Below are 20,030 nucleotides of genomic sequence, written 5' to 3' on the forward strand. Positions count from 1 at the left end.
ACACACACACACACACACACACACACACACACACACACACACACACATATTCACCTGACTTTTGTTTGCCTTACCTCCAAAGCACACATCTCTCCTACCACCGTATAATGAATGTGTCAGGCTAAATAATAGCCCAGAGGACCAGGCTCTTTCTACTTTTATCTGCTACCTAAAGATAGCTTCAGGAGGAGAGAGTCTGATGACATTGTTAGGACTATAGAAAGCATCTACTGCCTTCCTGGCATTTGTCCCTGAAAACTATTTCATTTTACCTCAAGAATCTCCCAATGGGAGACTGAAATACATCAAAAGCTGTATCTACCAATATTTATAAGAATTATATCGCCAATTTTGGCAACCATGTTGTAAATAGATGGAACGTTAGTTTTATCTGGCTAAGGGTGACATTACTGTGCTTGTTTTTCAGACAGTATGCCTGTGTTATGTGTGTGTGCATGTATATACATATGCATATATGCATATACACATAAACATATATGTATGTATGTATATACATATATATACACATAAAATATATATCTGTGTCAGTTTCCTCATCTATAAAAATTAGGGACCAGGACTAAATGGGCCTAAGTGATTAAGACTCCTTCTCCAAATCTGTGATCCAACAGATAGTTTACTACCACCGAGGAGATAATATAATAATAACTGGCACAAATATAATGTTTGAAGAAGTGCTTTATATGATTTATCTGATAAAGGAAGAATGTAATAAATGGGTACATCTTACAGGCAATTTCAAAAGAGAAATTCCAAAAGTAGTTTGAACAACGGTACTAACCTGGCTTGAATAAGTATATTGAGACCCATCCCCAAGGTGATTACTTGGCAGTACAACACTGATATAGATATAGAAGTTTCATTATATTGGTTAAAAAATCTGTCTCCTCACTTTATAATAATACCTCACACGATGGCCTAAAAGCATTACATTCTGAATGAATTATTTCAAAATAGTTCACATTTACATAACACATCAAGGTTTGCAAAGCACTTTACAATGTTATCTCATTTGATCTTCACAATTCTTGAGGTAGGTGCTAGTATTCTCCCCATTTTACAAACAACAAAACAGGCTGAGAGAGATTAAGTAACTTGTGTATGCTCACATAGATAAAAAGTGTTTGAGATGGGTTGTTCCCCCTTCAGACCCAGTGTTCTATCCACTGCACTACCCAGTTGTTTCAGTTGAATCACAGTCTGATCACTTCTATGCTTCTAAGGATTTTTTCTGTACGTATATATATATATATTATATATATATATATATATATACATGCTGAATGTGGAAGACAGGCTAGGGGATAGTTAGAGATGGATTTATGGGTTAAAAAAAGGCAGGTCAGTAAGAGGGAGAGTGATTTAGTGGCATATGAAAACAAAGGATTTATTTTAAGGATTTGTAAAAGCTTCATGGTTGGAAGAAAGTGGGGAGAGACAGATTCAGAGAGAGACACACACACAGAGGGAGACAGAGACAGAGAGACAGAGAGAATCTAGACCAATCTGCCCAAGCTCATTGGTGATATTTATATTTTCACTGATATGTTACTTTTCTGGTTCCAAACATAGGATCATTTTGAGGTATTTTATTCAAAAACTCAAAAGTGTCCTTTTCTGTGTATGTTTTAATGATCTCTGATTCTTTTGCCTTCTTAACCTGTCCCTCCTCCTTGTCAGCCTCATACAAATTCTGAGGAGACATATGTAGAAACATATAGAGAGAATGAAGTGATTTCTTCAGTGGCAATGTCAATCAACTAAATTTATAGGGATTGGGAGCTCACCATACAAAGAGACACAAAATAAAACCAGGAGACAAATAACTCAATCTTCTCTGTTTTTGCACACAATGGCAACAATGAAAAGGTGAATTTAATAATTAATGAAATGCATTTATTTCAAGTAAAATTTTATTCTCTAAATCACAGATAGCAATAGAAATGTCATCACCAATCACAGTTGCAATGATGAATCATGGTCTCAAAACTGTGTTATTCTCAGAAAAGCATTGATATGTTTTTCTGTACTATAACAAAAATGTGTTAATGTTATAAATTCCCATAAATGTTATAATATTAATCTAATCTAGGTTATACATTTTTGGGTGATGGTCAAGAGGAGGCTTGAATGAAATGCTTTTTAAAAAAGAATCAGAAAGATCAAATTACATACATTCTGTGATTCCCTTGGTAGGAATCATAAAGTTAAAGTAGTTGATTTAAACTGATTCATTGATACTTTTTAATCTGGAATAGATAGCAATTGAGCATACAGCCAGGTAATATGATGACATTCAACTGTTGGCCAGCTCTGGAAACATATTAACCTCTCTCTTTTAAGCACACTTTTCAAAGACATAAACAGTTTTTAGTCTCCTGCAATATATATAAACAATTTTATAAGTTTTTTTCTAAAAAAAATAAAAATTTTATGTTGAAATTAACTGTGTTTATCACAGTTAAATGTTTTATAGATTGTCAAAGAACACAAGAAACCTAACTTTCTGAATAGGTTGGATGGGACCCTCTGTACACCCAACACTACCTTCAGGACTTCTCTACCATCCCATTGTTGCTGGCTAATCTAAGGTGACTGCTTAGACAATAGTAATATAGTTATCCCTTCCACATAGCAGGGGGTTAGGGACATAGTGTTTCCTAACCCTCCTCATTATCTGGAAAATCCACATAAAATTTTTTTTGCCCTCACTTTTTACCAGAGAAGAAGTCTGAATTTTTCTTTTTCTTTTATGGGGTGTTTACAGCACCTTATTATAAAATTTGAGTTAAGTATTTGGTCATAGGCTCTGGGTCATATATTGCCCTTTGTGTGTCATCTATGGCTTTTGCAATACTCCCCCCCACCAAATTTCTATTTAATTTCTTTATGCCTACCAGTAAAATATCAAAAGCAATGGGGAAAGTTACAATATGGAATGGATAACTGTACTCCAACTTTAGCAAAAAAAATGTTAAAAACAAAACTAAAATATTATAGAGGATGATATTAGATGTTTTTATTTATCTCACAGAATGTCACAACCCAAAGGGACCTTGGAGATCCTTGATTTAATCCTTTCATTTCATAAATGAGGAAAATAAGACAGATGAAGTAACTGATATTTATCTCTAAAATTAATTCTTAATGTAAATAAAAATGAATGAGGAAGATGATTTGTATAGATGGCTACAAAAGGAAAGGTAATAGTTCTTTTTTTTTTAAATAAAAAAAAAAGTTGTCACTAAATAAGGTTTGGAAACTACTTTCTTTTGCTGGGGTTAGCAATTCTTCCACAATCCAGATATGCAACTGTTGCATAGTAGCTGTTATTGTGTCACATGAGCCTTGAGGAAATCAGAGAAACAACTGGGAAGTTTGTTCCGTAATGTTTATAATAAACACTGAAGAGCGCTTGGCTAACCTAGGCATAGAAGGATTGCCTTCTTTGTTGACATTTCTGAGACAGAAGAGTAGCCCTGCAGCATCACACAGGAAGAGGAGCAGAAGGACAGAAGAAGATGGAAAAGGAAGGCTTCCTCTCTAGAAGTACTTCCTTTAAGAAAGTTGTCATTTTTTTTTAACACAAGAACAGTTTTTCCTGTTACAGTTCCATTGTCCTGCCATTCACAAAAAAAAGGAACCTGGAAAAAACTAACTAACAACAATAGAAGCAGCTTAGGTTAGGACAGCCGTATATCCCGTTTAAAAAAAAAAAAAAAACATCATTTGGTCTCAGTGTACTAACAAACCCTTGGAAGTAGCAAATTGTTCCCAGGGCAGGATCAGGAAATAACGATGAGTTTCCCTTGGGATTGAAAACACTTGCAGATCATTTTTAAAACTCATGGAATTGAAATAGAGGTCTTTGTTATATAATTGTTTTGACAAATTAAGACAGCATCAACGAAAAGATACAATCTGGACTTAATTTCTCTCCATTCGCTAGTTACCTTTTGACCAACTTAGAAATAAAGAAACAAAATCCACCACCATGCATGCATCTATCCATTCTCCTTCCTTTCTCTTTCTTTCTTCCTCTTCCTTTCTTTCTCTTTCTTCCTTTTTTCTTTCTTTCTTTCCTTCTTTCCTTTTCTTTCCCTTCTTTCTTCTTTTCCTTTTTTCTCTCTATTTCTCTTTCTTTTTTCTCTCCCTCCTTCCTTTTTTATTTCCTTCCCACTTTCCTTCTTTCTTTTCTTTCTCTTTTTCCTCTTTTCTTTTGTCTTTCTTTCTCTACCTCTTTCTTTTTCTCTCATTCTTCCTTTTCATTTCTCCTTCCTTTCTTTCCCCTTTTTCTGTCTTTTCTCTCTACTTCTTTCTCTTTTCCTTTTTTGTTCCCTCCTTCCTTCACTTCTTTCTTTTTCCTTCTTTCATTTTTCTTCTTTTCTCTTTCTTTCTCCACTTATATTTCTTTTTCTTTCTCTCTTTCTTTCTCCCTCTCTCCTTCCCTCTGAACCTTTTTTCTTTCTTTTTTCCTTCCCTCTCTTTCTTTTTGTCTTTTTTCTTTCTTTTTTCTTTTCTTTCTTCTTTTTTCCTTCTCTCTTTCTTACCCCCTTTCTTTGCCTCTCTCTCATTCTTCCTTTCTCTTTCTGCTTTCTTTCCCTCTCTCTTTTTCTTGCTGCCTCTTTTTTTTCTTTCTTGCTTGTTTGATTTCTTTCTCTTCAGATCTACGATTTCACTGATATAAGGGTTTTGGATGAGGAAGCCTCCTCCAACAATACAGGTGACACCTGTTCTGAAATGTATATTTCTCAAAAGTTCCCTGGGCCACTTCTAAGTTAAGTGACTTGCCCATCTAATAGAAGTTAAGTGACGTTTGAGGCAGGACTTGGGACTTCCTAATTCTGAAGCCACTTTCCCTCTACTTTACCACGCTTCTTTTCAGCATTCCTATTATTCATTTTAAAATTAGCTTTAAGTGCTGGTCTTGTTTCCCCATATTTTCTTCTACTTAACGTCTAAGAACCTTGAGTACATTGGAAGGAAATCTGGACTAGTGGTCCTGAGGCCTGGGGTTGAGTCTCAGAACCACTAATCACCAGCCGCATGATCTTGGGCATATTACATGAACTCTCTTGCCCAGTTTCCTCACTTGCAAATGAAAGTTGGATAAGATTATATCTCAATACCTTGGGCAAGTCACTTAACCCCATTGCCTAGCCAAAAAAAAAAGAAAAAAATCCTTTAAAAAGAAGATTATATCGCAAGTCCTCTCTAGCTTTAACAATTTAAAACGAAATAAGTACATGTAGAATATTGAATCAAATATGATACAATAAGATATACACAAAATGTTACATTGCAAATAAATACAATAATAAATGAGCACAAATAAAAAATAAGATGATTCTTCACAATATAAATATATTATGTAATCATCTAAAAGTAATATAATAAAGCATTTAGTATTATACATGTGTGTCTGTGTAATACCTAAATAAACATGATAGAGGGTAGATTGGGATATGTATCATAAAGAAGTACAAATAATATGTTGTAGAATTTCATAATTCTATAACAGAGAGAGATCCAATGCAGATTCCAGGTTGACTATGGATTCCCCGTGGATGATGATGATGTGCTGATTGCATCCAGCCCAGCAACACTACAGAGCTTCCTGGAAGAGATTTGTAATCACTCAAAGGAATTTGGCTTGTCCAACCACATAGAAAAGACTAAATAAATGAAGAATGTCTACTGCCCATGTTTCAAGATGCATTTGGATGAACATCCTATAAAACTTATTGACATGGGACAGACAGTACAAGCAGACAAGTTGGGCCCAGAGCTGAACAGGAAGAAAAGAGCAGGCTCAATTACTTTTGGAAAATTACAGAACTCCTTTACTCTTACCAAGCTTATAATGGTTAAATCCGAAGCACAGATAGATGATCTTTCACTTGATTCTATCTTGTCACGTATACTTATGGTAAAACTCCTCTCTTTAACCTCTGATAATCCCATACCAATGGAAGGATGCATCTAGAGTTCATCCTGATAGGCCCTAACTTTGGAGTAAAATCAATCAATGAATCAAAATTTATTAAGTACCTACTATGTGATAAGCACTAGGATCACACACACACAAAAAAGAGGTAAAAGACAGTCTCTGCCCTCAGGGAGCTCATAATTGAATAGGGGAGACAACAAACAAAGAAATACAGACAATCTACATACAGGATAAATAGGAAATAATTAACAAAAGGAAGGCACTAACATTTGAGAAAGATTGCAAAACGCTTCCTGCAGAAGATGGGATGTTAGTTGGGACTTAAAAGATGCCAGAGAAGCCAGTAGGCAGTAGGAGAGCATTCAAGGAATGGGAACAGCCCAGAGAAAATGCCCAGAGACAAAAGATGGAATGTCTTGTTCACGGAACAGCAATGAGGCCAGTGTCACTGAATCAAAAGAGCACATGGTAGGGAGTAAGGCATAAGAAGACTAGAAAATGAGGAAGGTATTAGGTTATGAAGAACTTTGAATGCCAACCAGAAGATTTTATATTTGATCCTGGAGGTAAGAGAGTGCTACTGGAGTTTACTGATTGTGTGTGTGGGAAAACATGATTGGACCTGAATTTTAGAAACATCACTTTAGTGGTTGAATGGAGGATGGATTGGAGGGGGAGAGATGTGAGGCAGGCAGACCCACTCTGAGGCTATTACAATAGTCCAGGAGTGAGGGGATGAGGGCCTGAACCACAGTTGGAAAGAAGGTTGGGTATATTGGAGGGATGTTACAAAGTGGTATTTTGATTCAATTTAATACCAATTTAGCAGAGGTTAGGAAGTTGTTTTTAATTTTGTAATAAATGCTAATTATAAAAAGTCAAAAGTAACAATTATAATTTTTCTTTCAGACTCCTTCATTTAATCTAAATTGAGCCCCATTTTGCTTCCAATATGCCACTTTTAAGTGATCATATTGCCTCTCACCTCCTTGCAGTATTTCATCCTGAGACGATTCTCATCACTCTTGCCTTTAGACGTGGTCCTTGATCATTCTGATATACTAGAAGAATGATATCTTATACTATGATTTCCTGGGTACTGAAGTCTATAATATTCTCAAAATATCAATATGGAATGATGGAAATGGAAGTTTTTAAACTGGAGATGCTCCTTGCATTTGCACTTTTAGAATCATAGATCAAGAGTTAAATGATACGTCAGAGATCATGTAACCCAATTAACTGATAAGAAAACTGATATCCAAAGAAGCTGTATAACTTGCCTCAAGGTCAGAGAGTTGGTAACTATCAGAACTGGAAATTGAACCCAGATCCTCTCACTCCAAGTGTAGTACTTTTTCCACTTTGCTTTACATACTGTAAGTGTTTTTATGTTCTGATAAAACCACAAAGTAGGCACCATTTTACCCCAGTTATCCTATTATCTACTTGAAAGATTTTGTTCTTGAAAAATCCCAGTGGATATAGCATTGGCCTTGAAGAGTCAGGAAGACCAGACTTCAAATCCAGCCTCAGACATTTACTAACTGTATGACCCTGTATTAACCTCTGTCTGCCTCAGTTTCCTCATCTATAAAATGGGCATAGTAATAGTACCTACGTCCCAGGGTTTTTGTGAGGTTCAAATGAGATAGCATTTTCAATGCATGTAAAGGTAAACCATGCCTGGCACATTGTAGGAAGTCAATAAAGTCTTGCTTCCTTCCTTGCTTTTAAACTTTTCAAAAATAACTTACTTTGCAAATACTCCTTACAATTGGTATTCTTTCCAGGGCACTTTTTAGTGAGTTCAGACTCACTGAACACGTGTTCTACTCTCACTATTTTCTACATGAAACTTAGAGAGTAGGCCTTTCATTTGTACCTTTTAAAATGTACTTCATATTTATATTTACTTGTAGTTTCCCAGGCAGAATCATACCAAGAATATCTCTGTGCCTCCCAGGACATTTGGTTTTAAAAGTTCTCAGAAATTATTTAAATCCCTAGTTCATCAACACATTTCAGATTTGAACCTATAGAAAAAAAAATGTAGTCCTTGGTTTCTCCTACTTCTCATTACAACAGGAATACTAAATTAGAACAACAACCAGAAGAGAACTAGATAAAGTACCTTTCATAGCTATGGCTATGAACAACAACCAGAAGAGAACTAGATAAAGTACCTTTCATAGCTATGGCTAGGAGGAGAATTGTTATCCAAACAAAGGATAGAGGCAATTATGAAAGAAAAAATAAATAAATTCCATTATATGAAATTGAAAAGTTTTTGTATGATCAAAATCACCATAACTAATACAAGAAGGGAAGCAACTGATCAGTGGAAAGTATTTGTATCAACTATCTCTGCCAAGGGTCCGATATCTAAGATTTATAGGAAACTAACACAAATATATAACACAAAAAGCTGTTCCAAAATGATTAAGTAGTCAGATATAAACTAATACTTTCATGATAATTTCATACTACTAACCATTTGAAAGATTTCTACAAATCATCTAAAGATGAATGAAAAACAAAACAACTCTTAGGTTTTACCTCATACCCGTTAAGTTGGAAAAAATGACAAAAGTAGGGAATAGTCATTTTTGGAGGGGCTATAGAAAGACAAACATGTTAATACATTGTTGATGGAACTGTGAATTTCTCTAAATATTCTAGAAAGTAGTTTAAAATTCTGCTAAGAAAGTGACTAAAGTGTTCATACCCTTTGATCCAGAGATCCATGGATGTCAAAGGCAGAAAAGAAAAACAAAATAGTCATAGCAGAACTTTTCGTAATAACAAAAAAGGAAGCAGAGTAGGTTACTATCAATAGTGGAATCATTAAACAGATTTTGGTATGTGATTGTGATGAAATATCGCTGCTACAAAAGAAAAGATATAAATAAAATAGTGACAAATGGGAAGACTTATATGATCAAAATGATGTAAGCAGAACCAGGAAAATCATATACATAGTGACTCCAACAATATACATGGAAAGAATAATAATATCAAAATTAAAACCTATTAAATTATAATGACCAAGCTTGACCCTGAAGAAGGGAAATGAGAATGAACTTCCCTCTACTTTCTTTTCAGAAGTGAATGACTATGGATCTGGAATACTCCATATATTGTCAGATTTGATTGTGTTTTTTGTTGTAAGGGATGGTTCTCTAATTAGAAATGGATAAATTCGGAAATGAAAGTAATATGAAAGCAAGTGAATACATTTAAATAGCATTTAAAGTATAATTTGCTTTGGTAGTAATTTATAAAACCTATTAAATCAACTACTTTTTCGAACAAACGTATTAGGCCCTACTAGCACATTGTAAATGTCACTAAAACCAAGGTACTAATTCCTAGAAAGTCTTGTAAATTTGCCTTAATCCATATCTCGAACAGAGTAGATTGTAAATATAACCTCAACATTCCAAATGATTTTATACAAGTCAAACACAGAAATCTTTGCAATTGCAAACATGATGTGCCATATTTATTTACTTTCCCAGATAGGCATGGGCTTCTGGTGTCTGGTGGAAGGCAACTGACCCAGAAGAAAAAAATTTCTGACTGCTCAGTTACACTTTGAAGTTACTGTTAAAAATGTCCAGAGCAAATATCCCACATTTTTATAACACGTGATGTACATCATGTACAGCAAATGTGCTGGCTGAAAACAAAGTCAGATTTGGGAAATGCAAGATGAGCCTTCCTAGAAATGAGCACATTATTCTATAAAATGTAATGAAAATTGGTGGGGTGGGAGAAGGGGAAAATAAATGCCTTTGAGACTGGAATAAGGTATACCCCGTGACTTTCCTTGTGAGCAGGCGTCTCAAACCAGACTGCAGGAGATGTTAGAGAAGTTTACAGTAGCACCCCAGTGTGATAAAGAATGAGATACAATGCATAATTGTCAGCAGTTTCTTCAATTCATCTCAGGCCCAAGCTACCATGCAGAACATATTACCTCAGGCTCCACAAGGTCATGAGGGAGGTAACTGACTGTTGGGATGAGTAAATAGACCTTATTGTATAGAGCCCTTGTCACTGTAACAGCCCCTGGAAAAAAATGGAATTCTATTTTGCTCAGCTGCTGTACTTAGCTTCACGAGAAGGATGAATGGACTTTGAAAACATTAACCCTGAGAGTTCAAATTGGACTTCTAAGTTTACCATTCAACCATGGATTTAGCTATGGGATTAACTTTAAGACTAAAAGCCTTTTTCCCCATCCAAAACTATCTTCAAAAATTAGGAAATGCTCGGGTAAAGTTAGAGAACTTAAACATAAGATTCATAATTTAAAATAATCTAATGAGATTCTGAGGATCTGATGATTAGAAAAAAAAAACACTAACATCTATTCTAGCATCTCTAAAGATGTTAGGACTTTGCTAGATTAAAAATCAAAGCACTGTTCCCAAAAATACCTATTGTGTACCAACAAGCAAACCCGATATCAATATGCTGTCTATTATTCTTAACGTTCTTCTGTGTATCATGGAGTCCTTTGACAGTTCAGTGATGTCTATGGACCACTTCTCAAAAGCACGTTTTGTGTAATGAAAGGAAATGATAACTTTCAGTTAAAGGCTATTGGAAATCAAGATGTAATTTTTTCCCATCTACATTCACAGATACTCTGAAATATGAAGTCCATAGACCCCAGTGTAGGTAGGCATTAAGAATGCCTATACTAAATCATAGCTGTCTCTTTGGAAAGTTTTGAGACTGAGCCATGTACCTAAGTTCGCTGTAGTTGATGGTACAAGGAAACACTAATATGCCATCCTACAACCCCATTCTCAAGCAATTCAAGATGGTTTCATTAGAACTACATTGTGCTTTGAGGTAAGGATCAGTGTAGTTTAATAGATACGGCGCTAAGTTCAGAAACTGGAAGGCCTGAGTTCAACTCTTGTTTCTTCTACTTACTAACTGGTTGGCCTCTCTATGCCTCAAGCACCTCCTATGGATTCATCTACTATGTCATAGATAAGTTGGGTGAGATACTTTCCCCATATTAATAAAATCATCTATCTCTGTATTTGGAGTTAAAGACAAGACTACTAATTCAATATTTGGGAGGCCTTTTCTCATGCCTTAAGTATGCTGTTAATCTAAGCTAATGGATTTAAGTTGTCCATTAATGTTTACATTTTTAGATACATAGTTTGTTTTCTTTATTGTCCATACTTACAGATAGCCTGTTAGAGTATTTTTTACTATTGCCTTGTAAGTGTTATTTCTAAGTCATTTTTTGTGCATATATAATATGTTACGAAAAATATATAATAATGTGTGTGCATATATAATATATATATTAGCTCCCTATTAGATCTTTAAAATTAATGATTATGCCCTGTATTTATTTTATGTTCCCTCCCAGCACTTAGGGGGACATTTATTTTATGTCCCCTCACAGAACTTAGGGTAACTAGGTATATAGAGAACTGGGCCTGGAATCAGGAAGACCTGAGTTAAAATCTGGCCTCAGATACTTACTAGCTATGTGACCCTGGACAAGTCACTTAAACCTATTTGCCTAGTTTCTTCATCTATAAAATGAGCATGAGAAAGAAATGGCAAACTATTTCAATGTCTCTGCCAAGAAAACCCCAAAAGGTGTCACAAAGACTCAGATACAACAGAAAAACAACTAAACAACAACAACATAACACTTAGAACAATACTGCATATACAAAAGAAATTCAAGATTTCTTTTAGACACAATTAAAAGGGAAGAAGCCTATTTTCTAGGCTAATAGCTTGATTAAGTTTTAGGATAATAGCGTTAGAACAGGAAGGGATGTTGGAAGTCACATAGTCAATTCATGTTCATTTTACCAACAAGAAAACTGATAAATGAATAGCCTAAATTCCTAGGGGTGGTAAGAGAACCAGGATCTGAGTCAAAATACATTGTTCTTTCTATTGCATCATACTGCTTTATTAACTCTTAGGCAAGGAAAGCAATTTCCCATTCTACTATCATTATAAAACTAGAGTTAGTAAGTGTCCTTTCCAGAGAATTTTTTAAAGCATCTTGGACAGGATCTATGACATTTTAAAAAATAGCTCTAGTCTCCCAGAGGATTTGAAACAATTTAGCATTGCATAATACTTCAATGCATACATAGTTGATTGTCAGTAAAATGCACAAAATGTCACTCTTTCACCAAGACATTCCCAGAAAAATATATAAATATCACAAATATGAATGTAATTCAATTTCCATGACCACCCAAGCCAGATCTGTGCTTATCTATGGGCTGCTGAAAAACAAATTGCTCAAAACAAATTCCAAATTTTATTTTTAGGAGATTATAAGAAAAACATCCAAAAGAACATCCATGGTACATTGCTTTCATGTTTTTGAGACTAGTGTTGCATCGTTTCGGAGTTCTGTCAGTTGAAGGAAGCCTGAATATGATATTGCCCTGAGAAGCATTAGTCAGAATTACACTTTAGTTGGTTATTCAACTTTGATTTTATTTTGTTGCTGAACTTCAAGGTAATTTTTGTTCCCATAGAGGAAACAGTACAAATTAATCAAGCAGTTTGTCTACCACTTCTCTGAACAATTGATTAATTTTTTTTTTTAAAAATTAAACCTTCAAAAATCTATCTTCTCACACTTCATAACTTGTATTTCTTTTCCATTGCATTATTTCTAGGAACAATATTTCTGACATCACAAATCATTGGTTGTTTGTTCCACGAACCTTCCTATCCTTTCAATATCTGGCCAAGATTAGAATTTAGAGTAAGAGTCTTTTCTGATCTCCACCACACCTGTGAAGGTACCAGAGGGCATTTAAAAAAAGAGAGAAAGCTTAATAAATAAAAAAGCACTGAATTCTGTGTTCAAGGTACTACTATACTTGAACATACCTAACCATCTTGGAGCCCTAGTTTTCTCATCTTTCAAATGAGAGATCATAGATAAAGAACAAAAATGGATTTCATAGAATAGCTAGTCTAGTGCTCTCATTTTAAAAACCATTGACTAGATGACTTCTAATGGATTGTAAGTTCAATATGAGTAAATAGTAGTGATATGGCAGCCAAAACTGACAATGGAATATTAGGGGACATTGAGAGTACATTGGGGTTTCAAGTACCTTATATATATTTTCTCACTTGCTCAATATAACAACTCATTAAGGGAGGTGTTTTATTTATCCATAGGTTATAGATGAAGAAACTATGGGTCAGCTAAGTGGAACAAGTTAGAGTGTGGTTAGGTGGAAAAGGGAGACGATAGTAACATTATACACTGAACTGGTCAGATCACATTTAGAGTGAATTTTATGTTCAGTTTTGGGCACTACATTTTAGAAAGGACAATGATAAATATGAAATTCACATTCACAAAGGAGAATGGCCAAGATGAAGATGGTAAAGAATCTGAAGATCATGCTTTATTGTTATTGTTTGTCCTTCATTTTCAGAGAGAATCAGTGACATCACAGGGTAATGACTTCTGTGTGAATTGAATTTAAGTGAGGCAGAGATGTTTGAAGTCATCAGCCTCACTCTCTCTTCCACAGTCATTGAAGTCCAGTGGCAATATAAGAGTCAAGATGATTGGAGATGACCCAGGATACAGTGGAAGACCTTGGTATCTTCAATGTTTGACCAAGGTCTAAGTGCTTCACATCATCTGCTTCAGCCGCCTTCATGGCCATTGGAACAAATTGTTCTCATCCACCTATTGCACGAGGGGTGGAATTTCATTAATGGGTTTGAGGACTGTTGGTCACCTTCACCTTGGTTTAGCCTGTCTGCTGAGATGGTTTTACCAGGTGTGGCCCACACTAAAGCTTCTTAGAGCCACAGTTAACAGTTGGGTGAAGGTGGACACCAAAGATGAATGAACAGCCCTGAACAGGGTTCAGCAAGCCCTCACACCAGAGATGATAGTCCTCCCTGAACATCGCATTCACCCCAACATGCTTTATATTGATTAGTTGAAGTAACTAGTCACATTTAGCCTAGAGAAGAACTTGGTGAATTTGTGATAACTATCTTCACTATTTGAAAAACTGTCATATGGAATAGGAATAAGGTGTATTCTTTTTGTTCCAGAGGATAGAACTAGTAGCAGTGAGTAAAAATTGCAAGGAGGCAGATTTATGTTTGATATTTATTCTCTACCTATCTTATAAGTACCTAGTTATTTATATGATGTAAATATATATTTATATTTAAATATATAATTTAAATTAAATTAAATATAAAATACAAATTAAAATCCATAAATTTTAAAATAATTGAAATAAATAAACGGTAAAATATAAGCTTCCTGAAGGCAAGGATTGTTTTTGTCTTTATTTGTATCTTCAGTACTTTCTGTTGTAGCAAAGACTAGAAACTAAGAGCCATTACTTGAGAAATAACTGAACAAACTTGGTATGTGAATGCAAAGGAATACTGGTATGGTGAAAGATTGTGCTGTAAGAAATGATAAAAGGGATGGGTTCAGACAAACATGAGAAGATTTTTATGAATTAATACAAAGTAAAGTGAACAGAACTAGAACAATTTATACAGTGATTACAACATTGTAAAGAAAAGTAATTTCAAAAGACTTGGAAACTCTGACCAACAATGACCAATCACAATTTCAAGGAACCAATACTGAAACATGTTTCCCACTCACTAAAATAGAGGTAGTGGTCTTGTTGTGCAGATTGATACATACATTTTTGGATATGGCCAACACATAGATTTGTTTTTCTTGACTATAATAAGCTATTACGGGGGGGGGGATTTTTTAGAGAGAGTGGAGGGAAGAGGAAGATAATGATAGTGATGTCCCCCCAAAAAAAGAGGAAATGGGGGAAAGAGCATCCATGAAAAGAAAAGGACATTCAGAGGTAGACTTTAAAAAAGTTGTATATAGTATAGATTTATTTTTTATATGAATTTATTTTTCTATATTTAAATATTCACATTTGTTGTCTTTCAAGTTTAGAGTAGCAAAAAGATAAAATCAAATAAAATATGAAGACTCAAAAATAAAATACCATTCCTTTATCCTACTTGAAAACCTTACTGACAACTACAATCTGCCTCATCAGAAAGAGGCACTTCTATTTGCCTTCCCAATTACCAATTCTTCCCCACTTTTAACCACTCTTTGCTTGAGAAATGTGTCTACAATTCCCATATATTTTGTCAAACTTTATATTGTTTTGATAATGTATTCTCATCCTCTCTGCTTCTCTTTCTGGAGGTTTTGCCTCATATTTTAAGGAAATTAACCTAGAATTATTTTATTGTCCCCAGATCAGCACATTAACCAGGTTTAAACAAGCCCCATAATAAAGTCTCTCATGATGTAGGTAGAGAAATTATGTGCTATACAAAAATTTAGTTAGATGTGTAGTTGGAGACCAAGTCCCAATTTTCTGGACTCCAAACAACAAATAGACATCTCTCCATACTTCATTCTCCTTTCTCTCTGTGGCTCTGGCAAAAGATGTACGAAACTGAGATACAAGACATCTGTCATTGTCTGAAAAGACCATATCTCCAACGTATGATTATGTATTAAAAATGATATTTAACTATACCAGGATGCCCCTGATTGCTCAGAGACCAGGCATTATTAGAGCAGAATAAAGGCAAATTGACGGGAAAGTAGCTAATATAGTCATGCCAAATAGTTATAATCATCAAATTGCAACCTCTATGATCTTTATATCTTCAATTTTAAATGAGGATGATAATGCATTATGGGCTAGGAGAGAACCCAGCAAATATTTCAGACCTTCCAAAGTAATTTCTAAAAAGAAAAAAAAAATCACAGTTGCTATCATTAACATTTTTTTTCAATCATTAAAAATAACTGTTATGGTAAATGACTTGTATAAATGTGAGCACTTTCCATGAAGTACTTTCCTATGGGCATTTTGCTTAAATTATGTTTTGGAACCAAAAATAGGAGATCAAGTTATTTTCATGTCTTTTTTTAAAATTACATTTTAAATTGCTCAGAGGCAACTTTCATTTGGGTTTTCCTTATTCTTTTTTCATGTTTCTTTCTCCATCTATGTCTGTGTACTGTAAGGAAACAAAATTGCTTTTGTCCATTGGACCCATGTACCCAAAAAGACTAAACATGTGACAAGACTTTGAAGATTTAAAATTTCACCAAGTAAATTTATCATGGTAGTTGTAGGGCATTGCTATATTTTCTTCCAGATTTCAAAAAAGAATTAAATTGTTTACTTGATAGATTTGTCATACATAATACTAATATTTATCCTAACTTTGTATCTGTACCATGTAAATGAGGCTGAATATAATATCATCAATCACAATGGAAATTGCTAGTAAAGTTATATCTCTATACACACACACATAGATACACACACACACACATACATGTGTGTGTGCATTCAATTTGATTCAATAAATATTCATTAAGCACTTACTATGTCCCAGGTACTGTGCTTCTGTATATATATTATATGCACTGTACACATATATAGTAATAAATATTTATTAGAAATTTCTACTTCCATACATATACATAGCATATATATAATTCTATATGTATATTTATAGATATAGATACAGATATATGTCAGTTAAAAAGCATTTATTAAGCACCCACTATGTGTCAGGCATCTGCTAAGAATTAGGGATGCAAAGAAAGGTAAAAGACAGTCCTTCCTCTCAAAGAGCTTAGAGTCTAGAGACAGTAATGTATTTTTATTAGCATTGATATTTAACTCACAGGGCTATTGAGGGGCTCAAAGTAGATAATCAACATAAAGTGCTTTGCAAACTTTTAAGCACTATTTGTCATTATTATGTCACCACACATTATTTTAGGAGAAGTATGTGTTTATGTGTGTATGTGTATGTATAAATATGTTAACATATGTGCATATGGAGTAGATATTGAGTAGATATTGAGGATCTGGAATGTATCTAAAGGAAGACAAACAATATGGTGAGGGGACTTAAAATAATGCAGTACAATCCTGGGGGAGAGAAGACAGAACATAATAAATATCTTTAAGAATGTGGAGGGTTACCATTTGCTTTGTACTGGAAATAATAAATTAAATATAAGAAAGCACATTTTAGCTGAATATGTAAAAGGGGTTCCTAAGCTTTGAGCTGCCCACAAATGGAAGAGTGTACCTTGCAAAATGAATTTCCTATCAGTGGATGTCTTCAAGGACAGGGGTGTTGGCCAATTGGCCAATAGTCAGGGATATTAAAGAAAAGACTCATGCTTCTGTTTAGAGCTATAGTAAATGATCTCTGAAGTTCTTTCCAGCTCTAAACATTCTATATTCCCTGCCAATTCTTTTTAAAACACTCACCAGAGAAGCTAATAAAAATGTTGAGAGATGTTGAGAGCTACAATTCTGTCTTTCTCTCCCAGTTTGTAATTTAGTGACTTTATTTGCTGTTGTCTTTGCCTGCTGAGGTCTAAGATCACCTAGAAAGTGATGAGCTGACTGAGCACTTAAAGTGTATTGTCTGGTGCTATTGTGACATGCATGATGGTCTTCATAAAGCCTTGCCTGTGTTAAACTCAAAGGCATGCAGTTTGCCTGGGGCCACTTGTTTTATGATAGATCCATGAAAATCAGTGATATAGCAGGACAAACAATGTCAATCTATACTGCTGTACAAGGAGCCCTTGATATAAAAAAATAATGTATCACATCCAGGACATCATGAGATTAAGGGTGAAGTTAGATTTCTACTTAAAAACAATATCACATTATCCAAAAAGATGCTTTCAGGCTCAACTTGGGAATTTTTGGTTCCTCCTTCCCCAGAAATTTACTGCTCAGAAAATACAAAATATTATGATCCTTTAATTTCTGTCAACTTGAACTAGCTTTTCACATTTGTTATCCGCATTTGGTCGTTGCTACTCAAAAAAAAAAGGATTTTTTTTTAAATAGAAAAAGGAAATTTGGCAAAGTTTTCCACAAAGTTTGTAGGCAACCCTGGAGATTGTGTACATGGAGGCACACCTTGGGCTGCTGGAGAGAACTTCTCCATGTTCCATGACAAAATATATCTCTCCCACAGAGAAAGAACAGCTTTCATTTTATTTTCTGTTGCCACTTTTTCTTCTCACCAATCTTTAGAAATGAAAGAGAATGACCTATCACTCCTTCCACAGTCAGAGCAGAGAAGTCAATGCAAGCACGGTTTTGAACAGAAGGCAGTATGATACCATGGAAAGAACACTTGTACTGGAGTCAGAAAACTTAGGTTCACATCTCATGTTTGACCCTACTTGTGTGACTTGGGTTGAGTTACTTAGCTTCCCTAGACCTCTCTTTCCTCCCTTGTAAAGTCAGTGGATTGGATGAGATCAATATGCATATAAATATAATGGTCTAGAAATCAAGAATACAAGATAAAAATTCCTTGAATATGTTTAGAAAGTGTTGTTATGCTCCTTGAAGGTAGGGGCCATTTTAGCTTTGGTCTTTGCTTCTCCATGCCCTACCAAGCACTTCAAATATGCAAAGTACTTAATAAGTATTTGTTGAATTGAATTGATCTGAATAATGAATGAAAAAAAGACTTCTAGCTAAGGAACTCTGATTTGAATTCCCATCAAGAAATCCCATGAGCACCTATTTCCCCTCTAATTTCTAATATCTTTTGGATACACTTGGGTAGGGGAAATGTGGTGCTCTTTACTCTAAGTTAGGTCATTTTACCCAATGCTGTCCTTCCTGGTTCACTATTCTGTCACATTTGCTCATTCATCTTCTTCCTCTCCCCTTCATATGCTAACTGTGGATGTCCCCAAAGGCTCTGTCCCTGGCTCTCTTTTCTTACTTTATTCTCTTCCTTGGGGACTCCATTCATCTCTATAGCTTCAATTATCACCCTAGTAGGAAGAGAGAGACACATTTCTATAGATATGACTCTCAAATCTATGTAACCAATCATCCCCACACCATGCTGTCTACACTTAGGCAATCATTCTCATTTCCCCACCACTGGATGAAATCTTGGACTCTGGTCTGGGGATGCTGGACTCTGATATGTTAGCTTCATATTATCTTGCTTGGAACCAATCCTCCACACCACTTCCTAGCCATCTCCACAGCATGCTGCCCCTCCAACTACCCTTTAAGTGTTGTCTCTCCTCATTAAAATGTAAATTGAAGGGGCAGCTAGGTGGCGCAGTGGATAGAGCACCAGCCCTGAAGTCAGGAGGACCTGAGTTCAAATCCGGCCTCAGACCAAACACCTGACACGTACTAGCTGTGTGACCTTGGGCAAGTCACTTAATCCCAATTGCCTTACCCAAAAAAAAATGTAAATTGAAAGGAGGCATATATTACTTGTATTTGTATTCCCAATGTTTAACACAGTGCCTGGTACACAGTAAACACTTAGTAAATACTTTTTATCTAGTTAGCCTGTGCCAACATCTTCCCTAAAGTCCAGAGCCACTCCATCAAATACCGGATGATTACCTCCTCTTGGATGTCTCATCAGCACCTCAAACTCAACATTTTCCAAACTGAATTCATCATCTTCCCCCATAAATCTGCCTCTCTGTTTCTATTAATGGTACCACTGTCTTCCCATTTACTCAAGCTTATAATCTCAGGAATTGGAGGGAAGGGAAAGAATTCTAGGTACAGAGGACAGTCACTGAAAAGGTAGAGAGTTGAGAGATAGAGTGTCACGTGTGAGGAACAACACATCTTTCACTCTTTTCTTTGAACAAAAACATTTATGAAGTGTTTGCTATGTGCTAGGCATTTTGCTAAGCAAAGAGGATACAAATGCAAAAAGCAATAAAGTGCTGACCCTCAAGGAAGTTATTTTCTAATAGGTGAAGACAAGAAGACAATACAAATAGATGAGTGATGCCAGGAAGGAGCATTTTGGTCAAAGAAGTCAGACACAATGAGTAGGTTCATAAAGCAATTGATTATCAGTCCTTTCTAGGAATGGTAGTAATGATTTTATTGTTATTCCCAGAACTAGAGATAGAAAATGCGGTGGAGGGAGGGAAGAGAAGGTGAGT

This window comes from Vombatus ursinus, unplaced genomic scaffold, assembly GCF_900497805.2.
Source record: "Vombatus ursinus unplaced genomic scaffold, bare-nosed wombat genome assembly UNPS02014942.1, whole genome shotgun sequence".
NCBI lineage: Eukaryota > Metazoa > Chordata > Mammalia > Diprotodontia > Vombatidae > Vombatus > Vombatus ursinus.